The following is a 13,873-nucleotide window of genomic DNA, read 5'->3' as shown; positions in this document are numbered from 1 at the left end:
CAAAACAAAAACAATGTTGTTAATAGACATCAAAAGACTGGGGACAACATAGAAAAACCTATTTACAACACATACGAAATAGGACTGATTTCCCTAATTTAAAAATGAGGTATAAAAGTCAATATAATAAGACAGGAACCCTAAGATAAAGAATAAGAAAGAAGAGGAGGTGAAAGAGAAAGAAGAAAGTACAAAGCAAAACACAAGAAGAGGCAATTTGCATAAAGAAATTCAAAGAACTGCAGGCCAAAGAACCTGCAGGATCCTAAACCTGTAATTAAAGATAAGCAAGTGAAAACAGAGACAACATTTTTACTTATCAGATGGGCAAAAATATTGCAATGTGGTGATCTGTGGTACCAGTGGGGGTGTGGGAAAGATACAACCCTGTTTTTTTAATCGGTCTGCATAATCTTTCTAGAGTACAACTGGATAATGTTTATCAGAGTTTAAAATGCTTTTATCCTCAAACCTAGCAATCTCATTATTAGGAATTGAACAGTGACCCACAGATATATCAGCAAAATGTTTATATAAAACTATTTACAAATGGGGAGATTACTTTGAAAACTATGTCTAACCACAATGCTGCATACCCAACATTAATATAATGTTGAATGTCAACTGTAATTGAAAAAAAATTTTTTTAAGGAAAATAGTTACAAAAAAGCAGACATCAATAATTCCAAAAGCTGGACAAAATTTCTCCTCCCAAATATCTGGTGATTACTGAAATATCCAGAAAGGCAAAGGTCAAGTCAGTTATGTCCATCTGCACAATGAAACCCCACACACGTTAAAGTGAATAAGGAATGATGGGGGGACTTAAGAACTGGAGAACTTTAGTTTTAAGTAACAGTTAATAAGTTTAGTAGTTAATGCATGTAAAAGCTATTCTTTCAGAGCCCTGGCTGGCATAGCTCAGTGGATTGAGCACAGGCCTGCGAACCAGAGTATCGTGGTTCGATTCCCAGTCAGGGCACATGCCTGGGTTGCAGGCCAGTTCCCAGCAGGGGACGCATGAGAGGCAACCATACATTGATGTTTCTCTCCCACTCTTTCTCCTTCCCTTCCCCTCTCTGGAAAAATAAAATATTTTTAAAAAGCTATTCTTTCAGGAACTGAAGGTAGGACCCAGCCTGACTCTAGGAGACTGCAAGCAGTCGAGATGGTATCCGAGCACTGTGTTGCAGGGAGAGACAGCCCGCTGCCCAGGACACAGGTGAGGACGAGGATGCCCAGGACACAGATAAAGAAGAATGCCAGGGAAATTGCAGGACTGCAGCTTTTATCTGATTAATCTTTTTCCTGAATTTCAAATCCCTTATCTACATCTTTTTCCTTTCACACTTTTGAAAGGAAATGTAAGCTCATCTTTTCGGTACATAACCCTCAGGGTACATATATAACCTGCCATCTTCTCAGATCAATGGCCATTTGAATAAACTGACCATTAAGATTCGATCCTTGCCTCTACTTACTGGTTCTGGTGGTAACAGGCAGCACAAACAGTTTTAGGAAGATTGGTGTGTACTGATGTGAAAAAATCGCTAAAAATATAATAGGTACAGTCCATACCAAAAAAAAAAAAAAAAGGCTCCCGAAAATGTAATCCCTCTATTGAATAATACAGAAGCAGAAGGCCAGACAGATGAAGATATGTATACCAAAGACACTGTCTTCCTGGGAGGAACCACAAGAAATGTAGTAGCAGTTATGGTACATTAATAACAGGGAGGCTTTGACCTCTCTCTCTCTCTTTCTGTACCTTTGATACTACTTGTATGTTACCCATGTGCACGCAGCTTTAATTTCTTTTCAGTGTCATCATGGGATACCATTATCTCTCTCTTTATACCGTTTTTTCAACAAAATCTAATTTAAACATATTTAATGAGTTGATGATATTTTAGGGGCATTCTGAAGGAGGAAAACAAAATGAGAAATGGAGGAGAGAAAAAGAATGCAATGCAGACAGACAAAACATCAACTTGGGTTTAAGAACAAGGTGGGGTATTTTTCCTTTTTTTTTAATGTTTTAAACAAAAGGATAAATTTTGCATTGTATGGTAGTAGTAAGCAGGAGGCAACAAGGAAATCTTAGAGCTCAAGGCTGTGGAATATAGAAAACAACCTGGAGGGAAAATACTTTAAAAACAATTCTGGGAGAACTATTCTTCCAAATTCACTAAAAAGCAGTTAAACATTTTAAAAACTGACCAAAACCAAATAAAATCATAACCCTACAATGCATTATGAAATACTTTGGCAAAGACTTATAACATCTAAAAGATAAAATGCCCAAATTTAATTACTTCACGTGCAATTATAATTTTAGATTGTACCAAATATCTCCACAGGCATTAAACAAAAAGCCTGGAACGCCATCTTGCTGGATGTTATTTCATAAATGGGTTCCAATTCCTGATTATCCAGGTATTTATCTTAAGTTTAAGAGACAATAAAAATGAAAATTCAAGAAACTTAATCTTCAAGAGTACCTCAGGGATGAGTCACCCTATGGATAATACAGGTAATCAAACCATTTGATGTTAAAAGTGTTCGGGAAATGATGACATCTCATTGAAGGGGAAAATGTTCAAATCACCTAAATATGTATGTATCATGATGTACAACTGCCTACTTGATGAAAGAGAAATATAGAATCGGTGAAGAAGGGTGGGATTTTTCCTCCCTGTGCCAGTTAATCGATTCACGACTACCTGATCTGCAAAAATAGACCTGGCCCCTGAAACTTTATTTTAATTTGCTGTCTGGCGTGAGGCTAAGTGCTGTCAGCAGAAGACACTGGAAGACACTGCAGGAGGAGGGAGTCGCGGTTGCTGGTTCTCTGCGCTGCCCCCGCAGGCTCCCGCAGGCGAGCAGCTTGTCCAGCTCCCGTCTCGTTAGTGGCTTTGTGGTGGAGCGCCTCCAATGGGATAGCTCCCTTTGAACAGCCTTCCCTGGCATCGCAAAGGGAATGACGGGTTCTCCGCAACTTCTGGAGGATGGATTTTTAGCAAGTTCTATGAGCCTGGCACTACAAATTCTCTGCCATACAGCAGGTCACAGGAAAGAAACGTATTTCACACAAATTCTAAATGACGGATGAAAACTGCTTGATTCTGCATACCTGAAGAGGGGGTGGCATTAGGTATCTGCCTTGTATACAAGGTGCTCAGCTAAAAGGCCCCAGCTATGGCAGTCTTAAGCCTGTTGGACCGCAAATCACCCCTTCTAGTCCCTAACTCTGCTCTGCGTTACCACAGGGAACCACCTTACTTGGAGGCACTGGCAGAAGACTGGAGAGCAGAAGGAACAGGGGAGCTGCTGGAAGCATTTCACACCTTCCCCGGGCCTGACATCTCCACCTCCTCGGTGGCTTCGGCTCCCATCTGCCCTGACCTCCAATAAGAACCTCTACTCGTCCCTCTAGCCAGAAGCTAGTAGTGACTTCCTGTCGTGGTTAATCTCTAGGTATCAGTCAACGTGGCCCATGGGACTCCCTACCACACCATCGGGTGGAAGCAACTTCATGAAATTCCCTTTTCTAGTCCTTAGGCCCTGACTAATCAGTGGTTACACAAAGGCGGCACACGCACGTGCTGATGACTACAGCTGTTCTCGCAATCTGTCATGCAAGAGTCCAAAGTTTAAACTTGAGGAAACCTAAAATCTTCCAGTAATTTGCCTTCACTTGGCCTAAAAGTGCCAAAGTTAAACCCTAGAAATGTTCCGGTTTCTCTGGGAATTCCTGGAATCCTGGAAAACGTATTCCATGTCTTAACATCTATTATATTCTTAAAGCTGAATCATCTTCCCCAAATGAGATGATGGAAATGTTCTGTGTCTGCTCCGCCCAGCATGGTAGCCACTGGGTCCTTGTGGCTACCGAACAGCTGAATGTGGTTAGTGTGACTAAGAAATGGAATCTCTAGTCTAATTAAGAAGTTTAGTTTAATTTAACTTAAACATCTGGCTTTGGCTAGTGACAACCGGGCTGGACAACAGCGGTGCAGCCTGCGATCACCCACTGTAGGGAGGACTTCTGCCCCGGTGGCGTCTCTGTGTGCTCCGGTGGGGTACGTGGGCTGTGGAGGGCAGCACTGTAGAAGTATTGGCCCTTCTCTTCCTTCTACTCAGTTTAAAACTGTAACAACCCCTAGCCTACCTGACCCCTGCCCACACAGACATACAATTTATGCAGATAAATTTGTTAACAAACTCTCAGAAAATCAAAGGCCTTTGGGCACAGCAGCTGGAGAATGAGGAGGTGTGGAGAAAATGGTGGTGACCAAGGAGAGGCAGAGACCCGGTAGGGGGAGGAGCTCTCTGGGGAAAGAGGTCACAGCAGAATTCTTGCTTTGTTTCCTTTTCCTTCAGCCCAGTGGGAGCGCTCCCCTGCTTCTGCCCTAGGAACTGTCGCGGCCCCGCCTTACTCTGGACCCCAGAGGCTTCACCTCGGGTCTGACTGGGACCATGAAGCCAGCACACGACCGCCTCCCAGCGATCGATCATGGCACTCACTGCTGAAACTGTGAAAGACCTTCCCTTCGATTGAGACTGACGATGACTAGACTAGTTTCTGAGCTAGAAACATTTAATTTCACATCTCTGACCTTTACACGGACATAATGAAAGCAAATGACATTAGGCACCCGATTCTCCTGAGAATTTTGTTCCTAGAAGTAAATGCTAAGGATTTAAAAAGGTGACTCACCCAAGTCTCTGGACTAACTGATAGTTATCAAACAATTGCTCAGCTGGACAAAAATCACTAGCCACAGTAGATAACGCAGGAAACTATTTCGGTACCTCAGTGGGAATATATGAATATTAACGGGACAGTCTTTTATGAATACAGTTTAAAAGTACCATAGCTTCTGAACCCAAAGGCCCCAAAGACTTGGGCATATTATTCTGAGAAACAAAGAAAAGTATACTTTATAAATCTGTAATAACCTCAGCAACCAAAACCCTAGTGTAAAATCCCACAGTGAAATTTTGGGTATGGACTGCTTTGACTGGGAACTTTTGCAGTTGTTTGGTAATTTATGCAATTTAGATGAGAATTATAGGATTTGCTAACTAGCAAAGGAGGAATTAGTGAACCTTGTAACTATCATAATGCATCTAGTTTGTTTTACTCGTATTTACATGAATCACGCACAGAAGAAAACACATTTCCAGCTTATTTAGGCACTCGTTGATACTCATTTTTCTTCTCAACATTTTCTAAACACAAAAAAAGATACTGGTGTTATGGTCATCACACTCTTATGGTGCAAGTCAAACCAAAAAGATAATGCTGGGAAAGCCAGCTGGTCCGTGCTGGTAGACGCGGTCCAAGGCTGGTCCTTCATCTCAGAAATCCACAAACTGAGGATCAGGAGAGGGTTCATGCTAACCACACTCGTGGTGACATTAAGGTACAAATGCCAATGGACTACGCTGTTGTGAGACAAATAATCCATCAGGCAGACCGGACGCTGGGAGCCACTGACTGCGTGTCTCCCACAGCATGATCACACAAGGAGCCCAAGTTACTATCGGAAGGGGGCGTGCTGGCTGAAAATACATGTTGTGGCTCCGCACTGTGCTGTGAGGTTCGGGTGAGCTCAGTGGTGCTCAGTGACTACAGCAAAGCCATATGCTAACTCAGGTCTGAAACCTCCCAGTTTGGTTTCAAAGCCCACAAGAGCCCCACCACGGGGCTAAGACCCGCAAGGAGGCCCGTTCAGGCTACACTAGGGGGCCAGGCTCCTTCTCCAGCAGGCAGGCCAGGCTGACCTCTCCAACTTGGTCTCCTACCCCAGACTCCAAATTCCATTCTGTAAATTCCTCTCGAAACAAATTTCCTTTCAGTCTAACATGTTAGCACCTTTAACCAAGTTATAATTCTACCCCAGACACTATTTAATCTTTACTTATTTTGTCTATCTTTGCTGTGATCCATTCATCACATGCGTTTTACAGTTTCTTTTGGAATCCGACCTTTTTCTCCAAGTCAGAAAGAGAAAGGGATCTACCTGTCGACCCTCACATACAGCACACACATCACACTTATGGTGGAGGCCAATAATTCCACAGGGAAAGGGGGGTGGGCTTTAAAAAAATACTATCCCCACAACCTGTATCTAAAAAAGTGCATTAAAGAATTCATGACATACCAAGCTTAAAACTCTTTAAAAAATATAAGCTAACAGACTCATGACATGAGTAATCAGGTGTATTGTTCTAGTCTACCTTGACATTTTAAATCGATTTCTTCTATGTCTAAAATGTGTGTGGGCCTTTTGGTGAGACTCCACTTTTGAAACGCAAAGGAATCTATCTTTAGATTTGTCGATTCAGTACAAGTCTAGGACTTGAGATTTTGGTCCAAAATACCAAAGAATTTCACCAAGCTGATGCCCAGGAGCCTAGCAAATAATCAGCCTTCAAATACTTCCAGAACATTTTCAGAAGCTCACAGACTTTTCTAGTCTCATCCACATCTGAGAAATCAGTGATGGGGATACACCTCAAGTGGAGAAATCATGTATCAGGTTTCAAGAACTGTGGTCACCCGCACCATCTAAAATTGTAACTTATCTATGACATCTCTTAATTATTAACCTGACTTGGGGTTGGTTTGAATATAAAATTCTTGCCTTCTGACCCCATAGAAGTATGTAATTTTGTGTATCCAGTTCAGGATTCTCATCAGAATCACTGAATTTTTGTCGACATCGCCTAGCCTACAACCCAGGGGCACCTTAAGACCGTGAGAGCCTGGAACATCAGCTTCTATTTCTGTACAATCGGGAGAGCTAAGTTGGAACGTTACAGTAATGATGGCCTCTGAGCACAAACGGGGATCAGTCTGTGTTATAAAGTTCTTAGAAGTACGATTCGATCCACACATCATTAACATTTCCATTCGATGTGCCACCTAAGCTATGACTACTGCGCTTCGCCTCTGCCCTGGTGGTGTGAGATGGCCACGAAGTCGCCCCGCTGCTCCAACAGGAAAGACTTCCAGGTGCCCACAGGGACGCAAGCTGCCGGGAGTAAGGCTGTAACACCTGCTCCCCTGAGGGCTCAAGTCGCGAACTTATGTGGGACTTAAACAACTCAGTGCAAATGCCATACGGACCTTGGGAAAGGAAATTAAGAGTAGCCTTCCTTTAAAAAATCACTAACTTCAACTCTCCAACCTGAGTAAGAGTCTCTCCCTAATAACCAGGGAACTTTCCATTGCTGGGTCTCTCACTGCTGCAGAAACAAAGCAGACAGCAGTGACTTGTGCACACTCGGGGACATTTCTATTAGATAGCCCTACGGTAAAAAAAAAAAATCACACTCTTAAGTTAAATACAGTAACTTCCAACTGATGCGATGGATATCAGCTGCCATGGCAGTGACAAAACACTGCGACTCGTGACTGGCCTCCAGACTCCGAGTTCCACAGGGCACACATGCGTGGAGGGGACGGGAAGTGTGACCACGGGAAAGCTTTGCTGCATCTTTTGGGGGGAGGCTGAGAGGGCACAAGAAATCAGGGAGACTGCAGAGTTGATACACGTACATATACTTTGGCTGGATGTGTTGCTTACTTACATCTCAAGATTGGAAAATATGTTAAGAAACCATAATATCAATATCAATCATAAAACTAAAAAATAAAGCAAATTACAACGCTTAAAAACAAACACGTTTTTGTAGTGGAGCAGTTCACAAACATAGGTTATATTCTTGGCAAGTTCCAGACTAATATAAAGTACATGACTCTTGTTTTCCATGCAGCTCACCCCCCCCCCAACTTCTCACCCTCCGTAAGTGCTTCTCGCCTCAGTGTATATTATGGTCCTTCCCTACAAGGCCAAAATTTATCTCCCTCTCCTAAATTCTGAAGGCAAGAAGTCTTTCTGGTTTTCATCTTTTAACTACTAAAAATCTAATTTCTTTACTCATCCTCTTTCCAAATCTTACATTTTATTATAAGCAAAATGTAAGAGTTCCCTCCTCTCCCTTCCTTCTTTCCTTAACCAAAAAAGGAAAGTTAACTTATTTTATTTATTGATTTTTTTAGAGTGAGAAGAAAGGAGGGAGGGAGGGACAGGACAGAAGGGAGGGTGGAGGGAGAGAGACAGAGAGAGAAACATTGATTTGTTGCTGGTCTTAGTGATGCATTCATTGGTTGCTTCTCATATGTGCCCTGACCAGGGATCAAACCCAAGACTTTGGTGTATCCGGAGGATGCTCTAATCAACTGAGTGACCTAGCCAGGGCAGGAAGTTAATTTGAAAAACAATGGCTTAGCATTATGCCTAAAGACAGTGCCGTAAGATTTACATACCTTCCTTGTTTATTCCTGTAAACTCTATGACACGGGTTGGGTTTTCACAGAGAAACAGACTTGCCCCAAATCTCACAGCAGGTTAAATCAATAGGGTTGAGATTCAATTGCAGGCTTATCTGACTCAAACCACTGTAGCACGTTTCTCCAGGGAATGAAGTAAATATTATTCTACTGTGCTGCCGCTGCTCAAATGTATATGCTGTATATATCTGCAGACAAGAATACATTAACTCTCAAAGGTCCTTCTGTAAATATGCCCTTAAAGCTACTTTGTGATATTGCTAAAGCAAAAATTAATATTCAAATTTCACACAAATGAAAACACATATATTGAAGAGTTAAGCCAGGGGTTCTCAACCTCAGCACCACAGGCACGTGGACAGGAAAATTCTTTGTGGCGGTGGTTGTCCTGTGCACTGTGGGGTGTTAGTAGCATCTCTGGCCTCTACTCTCCAAACCTCAGCAGCGTACCCCCTACCCCAGTTGTGTTGATCAAAAATTTGTCCGGACGCTGCCAAATGTCCTTTCAGGGGTAACATCATACCCTGTGGAGAACCACTGAGCTCAGCTAATTGCCAAGGATCACACAAATAACTAAGATTGTACTAATATCTGGAAGGAGATCTTCTAAGCCCTAGCTGAGGGGAGATTTCTCTCACACCAAGCTACAGCTCCTTAAGAGAAAGTACTTGTTAGACTGGGTGAGATGTATAGAATTCAGAATGTTACCGCTTCACTTTACAAGCACTGTGTCTCAACTTTTACACTAAGGTAGACATCCCCAGGGTCTTCAGCCACCATTCAAGCAGTTTCTAGACCCTCTCTAAACCCCGACTGCCCCATTCTGGACACCTACGGAAACACAAACCCATGTATGTACACAGCATTGCCTCAGGTAGTAAAAAGCAGGAGCAGCAACAAAACACTAACTCCTAACACACACGATTTACTGTCAGGCTCTGTTTTTAAGCACTTCACATGGATTATCTAACTTAGTCCTTCAACATTTCCAAACAGCCTGTGAGGTAGGTATTATTATCTGCATTTTATGAATGAAGAGACTGAGGCACAGAACACACAGTTTATCCAAGGTCAGGCTCCAAAGTCCCTGTTCTTAACCACTATCCACAGTGCTTCAAAGAACTGTGAAATTATCAACTGTTGGCGCTAAATACTCCATCTGTACTAATGTCTGAGTTTCCCCCCAGCTGTATCAAGTGCCCTCCTCAAGGCACCTTGCTCAAGTCTGACGCCACTCTGCTGTCATCTCTGAGTATGACAAGGTATAAACCCACTTGTCCATTCTGCTGTCCAACCCACATTTGTCCCTCTGGAGTAAAGAACACAATGCACAGTGTTAAATGTTTTGCTGAAGCAGACATGTCAGATCTATAGCAATGTTGATATACTTGTCCAGTAACTATCAAAAAAGAAATGAGGTTAATTGGAGATGAGGGATGCTAAATACTGATCATCAACATGCTTTCTAAGTGATCCCCATCTGTCTTTTCAAAAATCTAATTTGCAGTTCTGCTAGACACCAACATAAGCTATGAATCCAAAGTGCCTGGAATTTACCATCTCCCCTACTTTTGAAAATCAAGTTGTCTGGCAGACTTCCTCCTTTCCATGATTTTCACAAGATTTACCCCAAGTGGTTTTATCATCATACTGGCATGTTCTTTCAACATCCTCAAGAACTCAAGGCACTTAAAGCAGCTCGGATAGAGAGGTTTAAGGAGGCCAAGACACCCCTGCTGGCTTTGGAAGGTGGGTGGGGGTTCCGTGTGAAAAAGGTGGTGAGAATGACGAGGTGGGGGTGTGAGCAACACCCAGTCCTGGAACAGATGGCCTTCTGAGAAGGGGGCATTGTGCACGATGACGCTGCAACAGATGACCTGGCAGATGGACTCTCTCCGGACTGGCTACGCCTGGTGAGGCACACTGAGACCTTCCCACTTCCATCTACCAAGAAAAGCTTTAGTGCTCACGGAGTGTACCGCTGATGACCTCACCACTCTAAACAAACAGATCCAATGCTAACCAACATGCTACCAGAAATGTTACACATTTCATATAGCATATAAAATACTGCAGGTGTACATTCACACACAGAGAATTTAACCACTAGAAGCCCATGGACCCAGAGGCGTGGTTTTACGAGCAAAGAATGCCTGACTTGCATTTTGTGAGGAGCAGGAAGAACATGCACATCCAGAGCTAAAAGGGCTTCAGGGAAAAAACAAGGAGAAAGTCACTCTAGATCAGCACCTATGAGGCAGTCACAGGTATTAACAAGGTTCAACCAAGAACGGGGCTGGCTTAGTTAATATTTGAACACCACGGGCTTCCAGAGTGAATGCCTTATTCCTTGAACTTTGACATTTTCGTACTGGGGCAATGAGGAACTTTTAAAATCACTTCGAAATCTGCATTGAACCAAAAACCTTCTCTGGATTATTTCACAGAGTAAGGTCAACGCTATTTCGTTAGGAGCAATTGGAGCCACATGGGGAAAATGACAAACCTTAAATGCTAACTTCTAGTGTAAACTAAATTAACTAGCTGTAAAATCTGGAGCAGATCATGTAACCTTCCCAAGGCTGTCTGCAGAACTGTAAGAGATAATAATATAATACCTCTACCTCTCAGCATTATTGTGAAAGTTAAATGAGGCAGTGGATGCAAAGCATCTCAGTGCTTGATAAAAGCAGGCTCTTTAAATGTTTGGTTCTGTTACAATCCATTAGGACAAAACTTGATTTTAGTCATCTTGGAGCACAGGGGGCAAACACAAGGCCCACGGGGCCGAATCCGGCCTCCACCTTGTTTTATCCGGCCCGACACCTTGCTTCTACCCAGTGCAGCACTGAGCTCTTGCTTAACTGTTAAGGAGTAGTTACATTTATACAGTCCTAAAATTACATTCATCCCTTTGAAGGCAACCTCGTGGCTGACGTGGCCCCCTGTCAAAATGAGTTTAACAGCCCCGAATCTCTTAAATGAATTAAGAGATTCAGTAAAGTATTTTCCCATTCTTACCACCTGAGGGGGCTTTCCAACTACCCCGGTAGAAATAAGGCCATTTCTCTCAACATCACAAGCTGTTTCTCAAAAGAAATGTGGTCTCAAGTTGTTACCTCTCACACATAGAGGCACTTAATTAGTTAAACTCAAAGCAACTGAACTTAGCAATTAGCCTATGAGCTTGGAAAAGTGCTGTTAGTTCAATATGTAAATAATTAAAAATTCTAACACATTATTTTAATTATTCCATTTAGCAGTGATCAATTTCTACAGCAGCTTCTTTCACAGACCTAAAAAAGTCAGTTGCAAAGAACATTTTCTTTCTGTTACATAGCCTGTTATATTCGTAATTTCGTGAGTCAGTTGACAATTTTCCTGCCATTCTTTATGCTATTGGGGCGTCTCCCACCTGCCTTCCCAAGACAGTCAGTGCTTCTGACGGTGACGTAGGTCCACTGCACTGTGTATGTCTTCAGTAGAACCACAACAATCACAGGATTCTGCTTCTCCTGTCCCCTACCTCCTCATCCTCTTGCAAGAAAATAATTTAGTTGTAGCATACAAATCTTTATGGACTGCTGACTAATTTCTTACATAAAAAGCAGATTTTCAAAAAGAAACTCACTGACTTTATTTTTACATAATTTAAAAGTGATATAATTCAACAGGCTTAAGAGTGGAATGGGAAGAGGCCTTAAATCTGTTAATTCCCATTGTGGTACAACCTAAGTAACAACTCTAGAGAGCAAACACAAATAGGAAAAATAAAAATAAAAAACCAAATGCCATGCACTCCTCTCAGTGTATTTATTTCCACCAGTTCCACAAGAGCAATTACCTGGGCACAATAAATAGAAAGCAGAGCAGCGGAGTAAACACGCTCATTCCACAACACGGAGCACGTGCGTGCGTCCTTCTGGCGCTGAGCACAGATCTCACTCAGCAGAAGTCGGCTGACGGACCTTGTATTTTATTTAGTACTGAGACTGGAGTTTGAGAAAGGGAGTACGTCCCCAAAACTTAGTAACAAACTGTAAATACAATCCCACTCCCTCAAAAACCTCCATTAGCAAAGTCTGGTAACTCGAAACAGAAACCACCGCCTGATCCTTGGCTCCCAAAAGCACCCCGCAAAATCTGAAGCACTGAGGCAACGTACCTATACGTTGACTCACTTTACAGCAACTACACTGTGAGCGCTCTCAGGTGTCAATAGCTATTGCCCATTTTATCCTCACACCGAGATCAGGTACAAATTGAGTCCCTTTACTTCGCCACAGCACAGGGAATGGCAACGACTGCGTTAATGGGCGTTGTCTGCAAGGCAAGGTCTGTCTCCCCCCACTTTTAACCAGGTCTCACTGTCTGCCAATGCTACACCGCCTGCCCCACACGGTAAAGAACCACAGCATCCTAGACGAAGCAACACTTACGGTCTCTCCTCGGTGGAGGAAAAGTCTCGGGAAAGTTCGTGGGGCACTAAGTTTGCTCGCGGCTCAGACGCGCCAAGGGTGCGCGATGCCTGCCGGCGCGCAGGCAGAAAGGCAAAGGCGATCAGCGGCGCGCCGCCCTGGGACCCCGCTCCTGGAACGCGCCCGCGCCTCCGCCAGCCCGGCAGCGGCCTGCCTGGCCGGCTTGCAACAACGCTGTAGTTTGAGAGCCCTGCCTCTGGCGGGCGGGTCCTCTCTGAGGGGCAGCTGTGATCAGAGACTCGGAGTCCAACCCCGGAGGCTCCAGCAGAGAGGTCACGGGTATAGCAGGACAGCAGAGGTTTTTGGAATGCTGGGCGTGGCCCTCTAACAGCAAAAAAGAAATGAGTCAGCCTGTGCAATCCTAACCAATAAGCGTGTTCAGCTGGTTAAGGCGGAACTTTCCTTTTTTGATTTATATAGGGCTTAGAAGCCTTTTTATCCAGCCTTTTTTTAAAAAAAATTTCAGCCATTAGCAACTTCAAGAAAATGCGTATGGTCTTTTTTAACTCTTATAAAACAAGGATTAAGGTGGTTATGATAGACACCTGAACAAGGGATGTACGTTAATTTCTATTCCTTAGTAAAGTTCTTGAGTTAGGCAGCATCCAGGATGTAATGAGGCTGGTAGCATCAGGGCTCCAAGCAGATTTGGATCTGACCTCTGACACTGTGTGACCGGGAGCAGGATAATTACGTACAATGAGTGGGATAAAATGCTCATCTAACAGAGTTTGACGTACCGATGATAGATGATAGGCAGTAATCCATGCAAAGAATTTGGCACAGAGCTTGACAGAGAGTAGGCACTTAAACAATACTGTCTTGTCCCTCTGAGCTCTGTGTCAGAATACCCAAATTTGTGGACAAACTGCCCCATAACTTTTCTGTTATTCTTCTCAATGTTAAAATATCCAAGGAATTTTAGAGCTGAAATAGTTCTTTGGTGTTGCATGGTCTGAATCCCTTATTTAAGTGGTGAAAAACTGAAGAATCTTTTCAGCAAACGGTTTAGGATTCTTGGATTTGATGT

The 13,873-nt window shown here is 43.1% G+C and overlaps 1 protein-coding gene across 1 annotated transcript in view; it reads right to left on the bottom strand.

Moving 5' to 3' along the window:
- Positions 1–13,141, bottom strand: part of SGMS1 (sphingomyelin synthase 1) — a 93,319-nt gene extending 80,178 nt beyond the window's left edge. Inside the window, exon 1 of the mRNA XM_037159867.2 lies at positions 12,805–13,141. The gene's annotated coding sequence lies outside the window, so the exon portion shown is untranslated. The remainder of the gene's footprint in view (positions 1–12,804) is intronic.
- Between the last annotated feature and the right edge of the window lie 732 nt (positions 13,142–13,873).

Source organism: Artibeus jamaicensis, unplaced genomic scaffold (genome assembly GCF_021234435.1).
Source record: "Artibeus jamaicensis isolate MK-2021 breed Jamaican fruit bat unplaced genomic scaffold, CSHL_Jam_final contig_332, whole genome shotgun sequence".
Classification (NCBI taxonomy): domain Eukaryota; kingdom Metazoa; phylum Chordata; class Mammalia; order Chiroptera; family Phyllostomidae; genus Artibeus; species Artibeus jamaicensis.
This window is presented reverse-complemented; position numbering and strand designations above follow the sequence as displayed.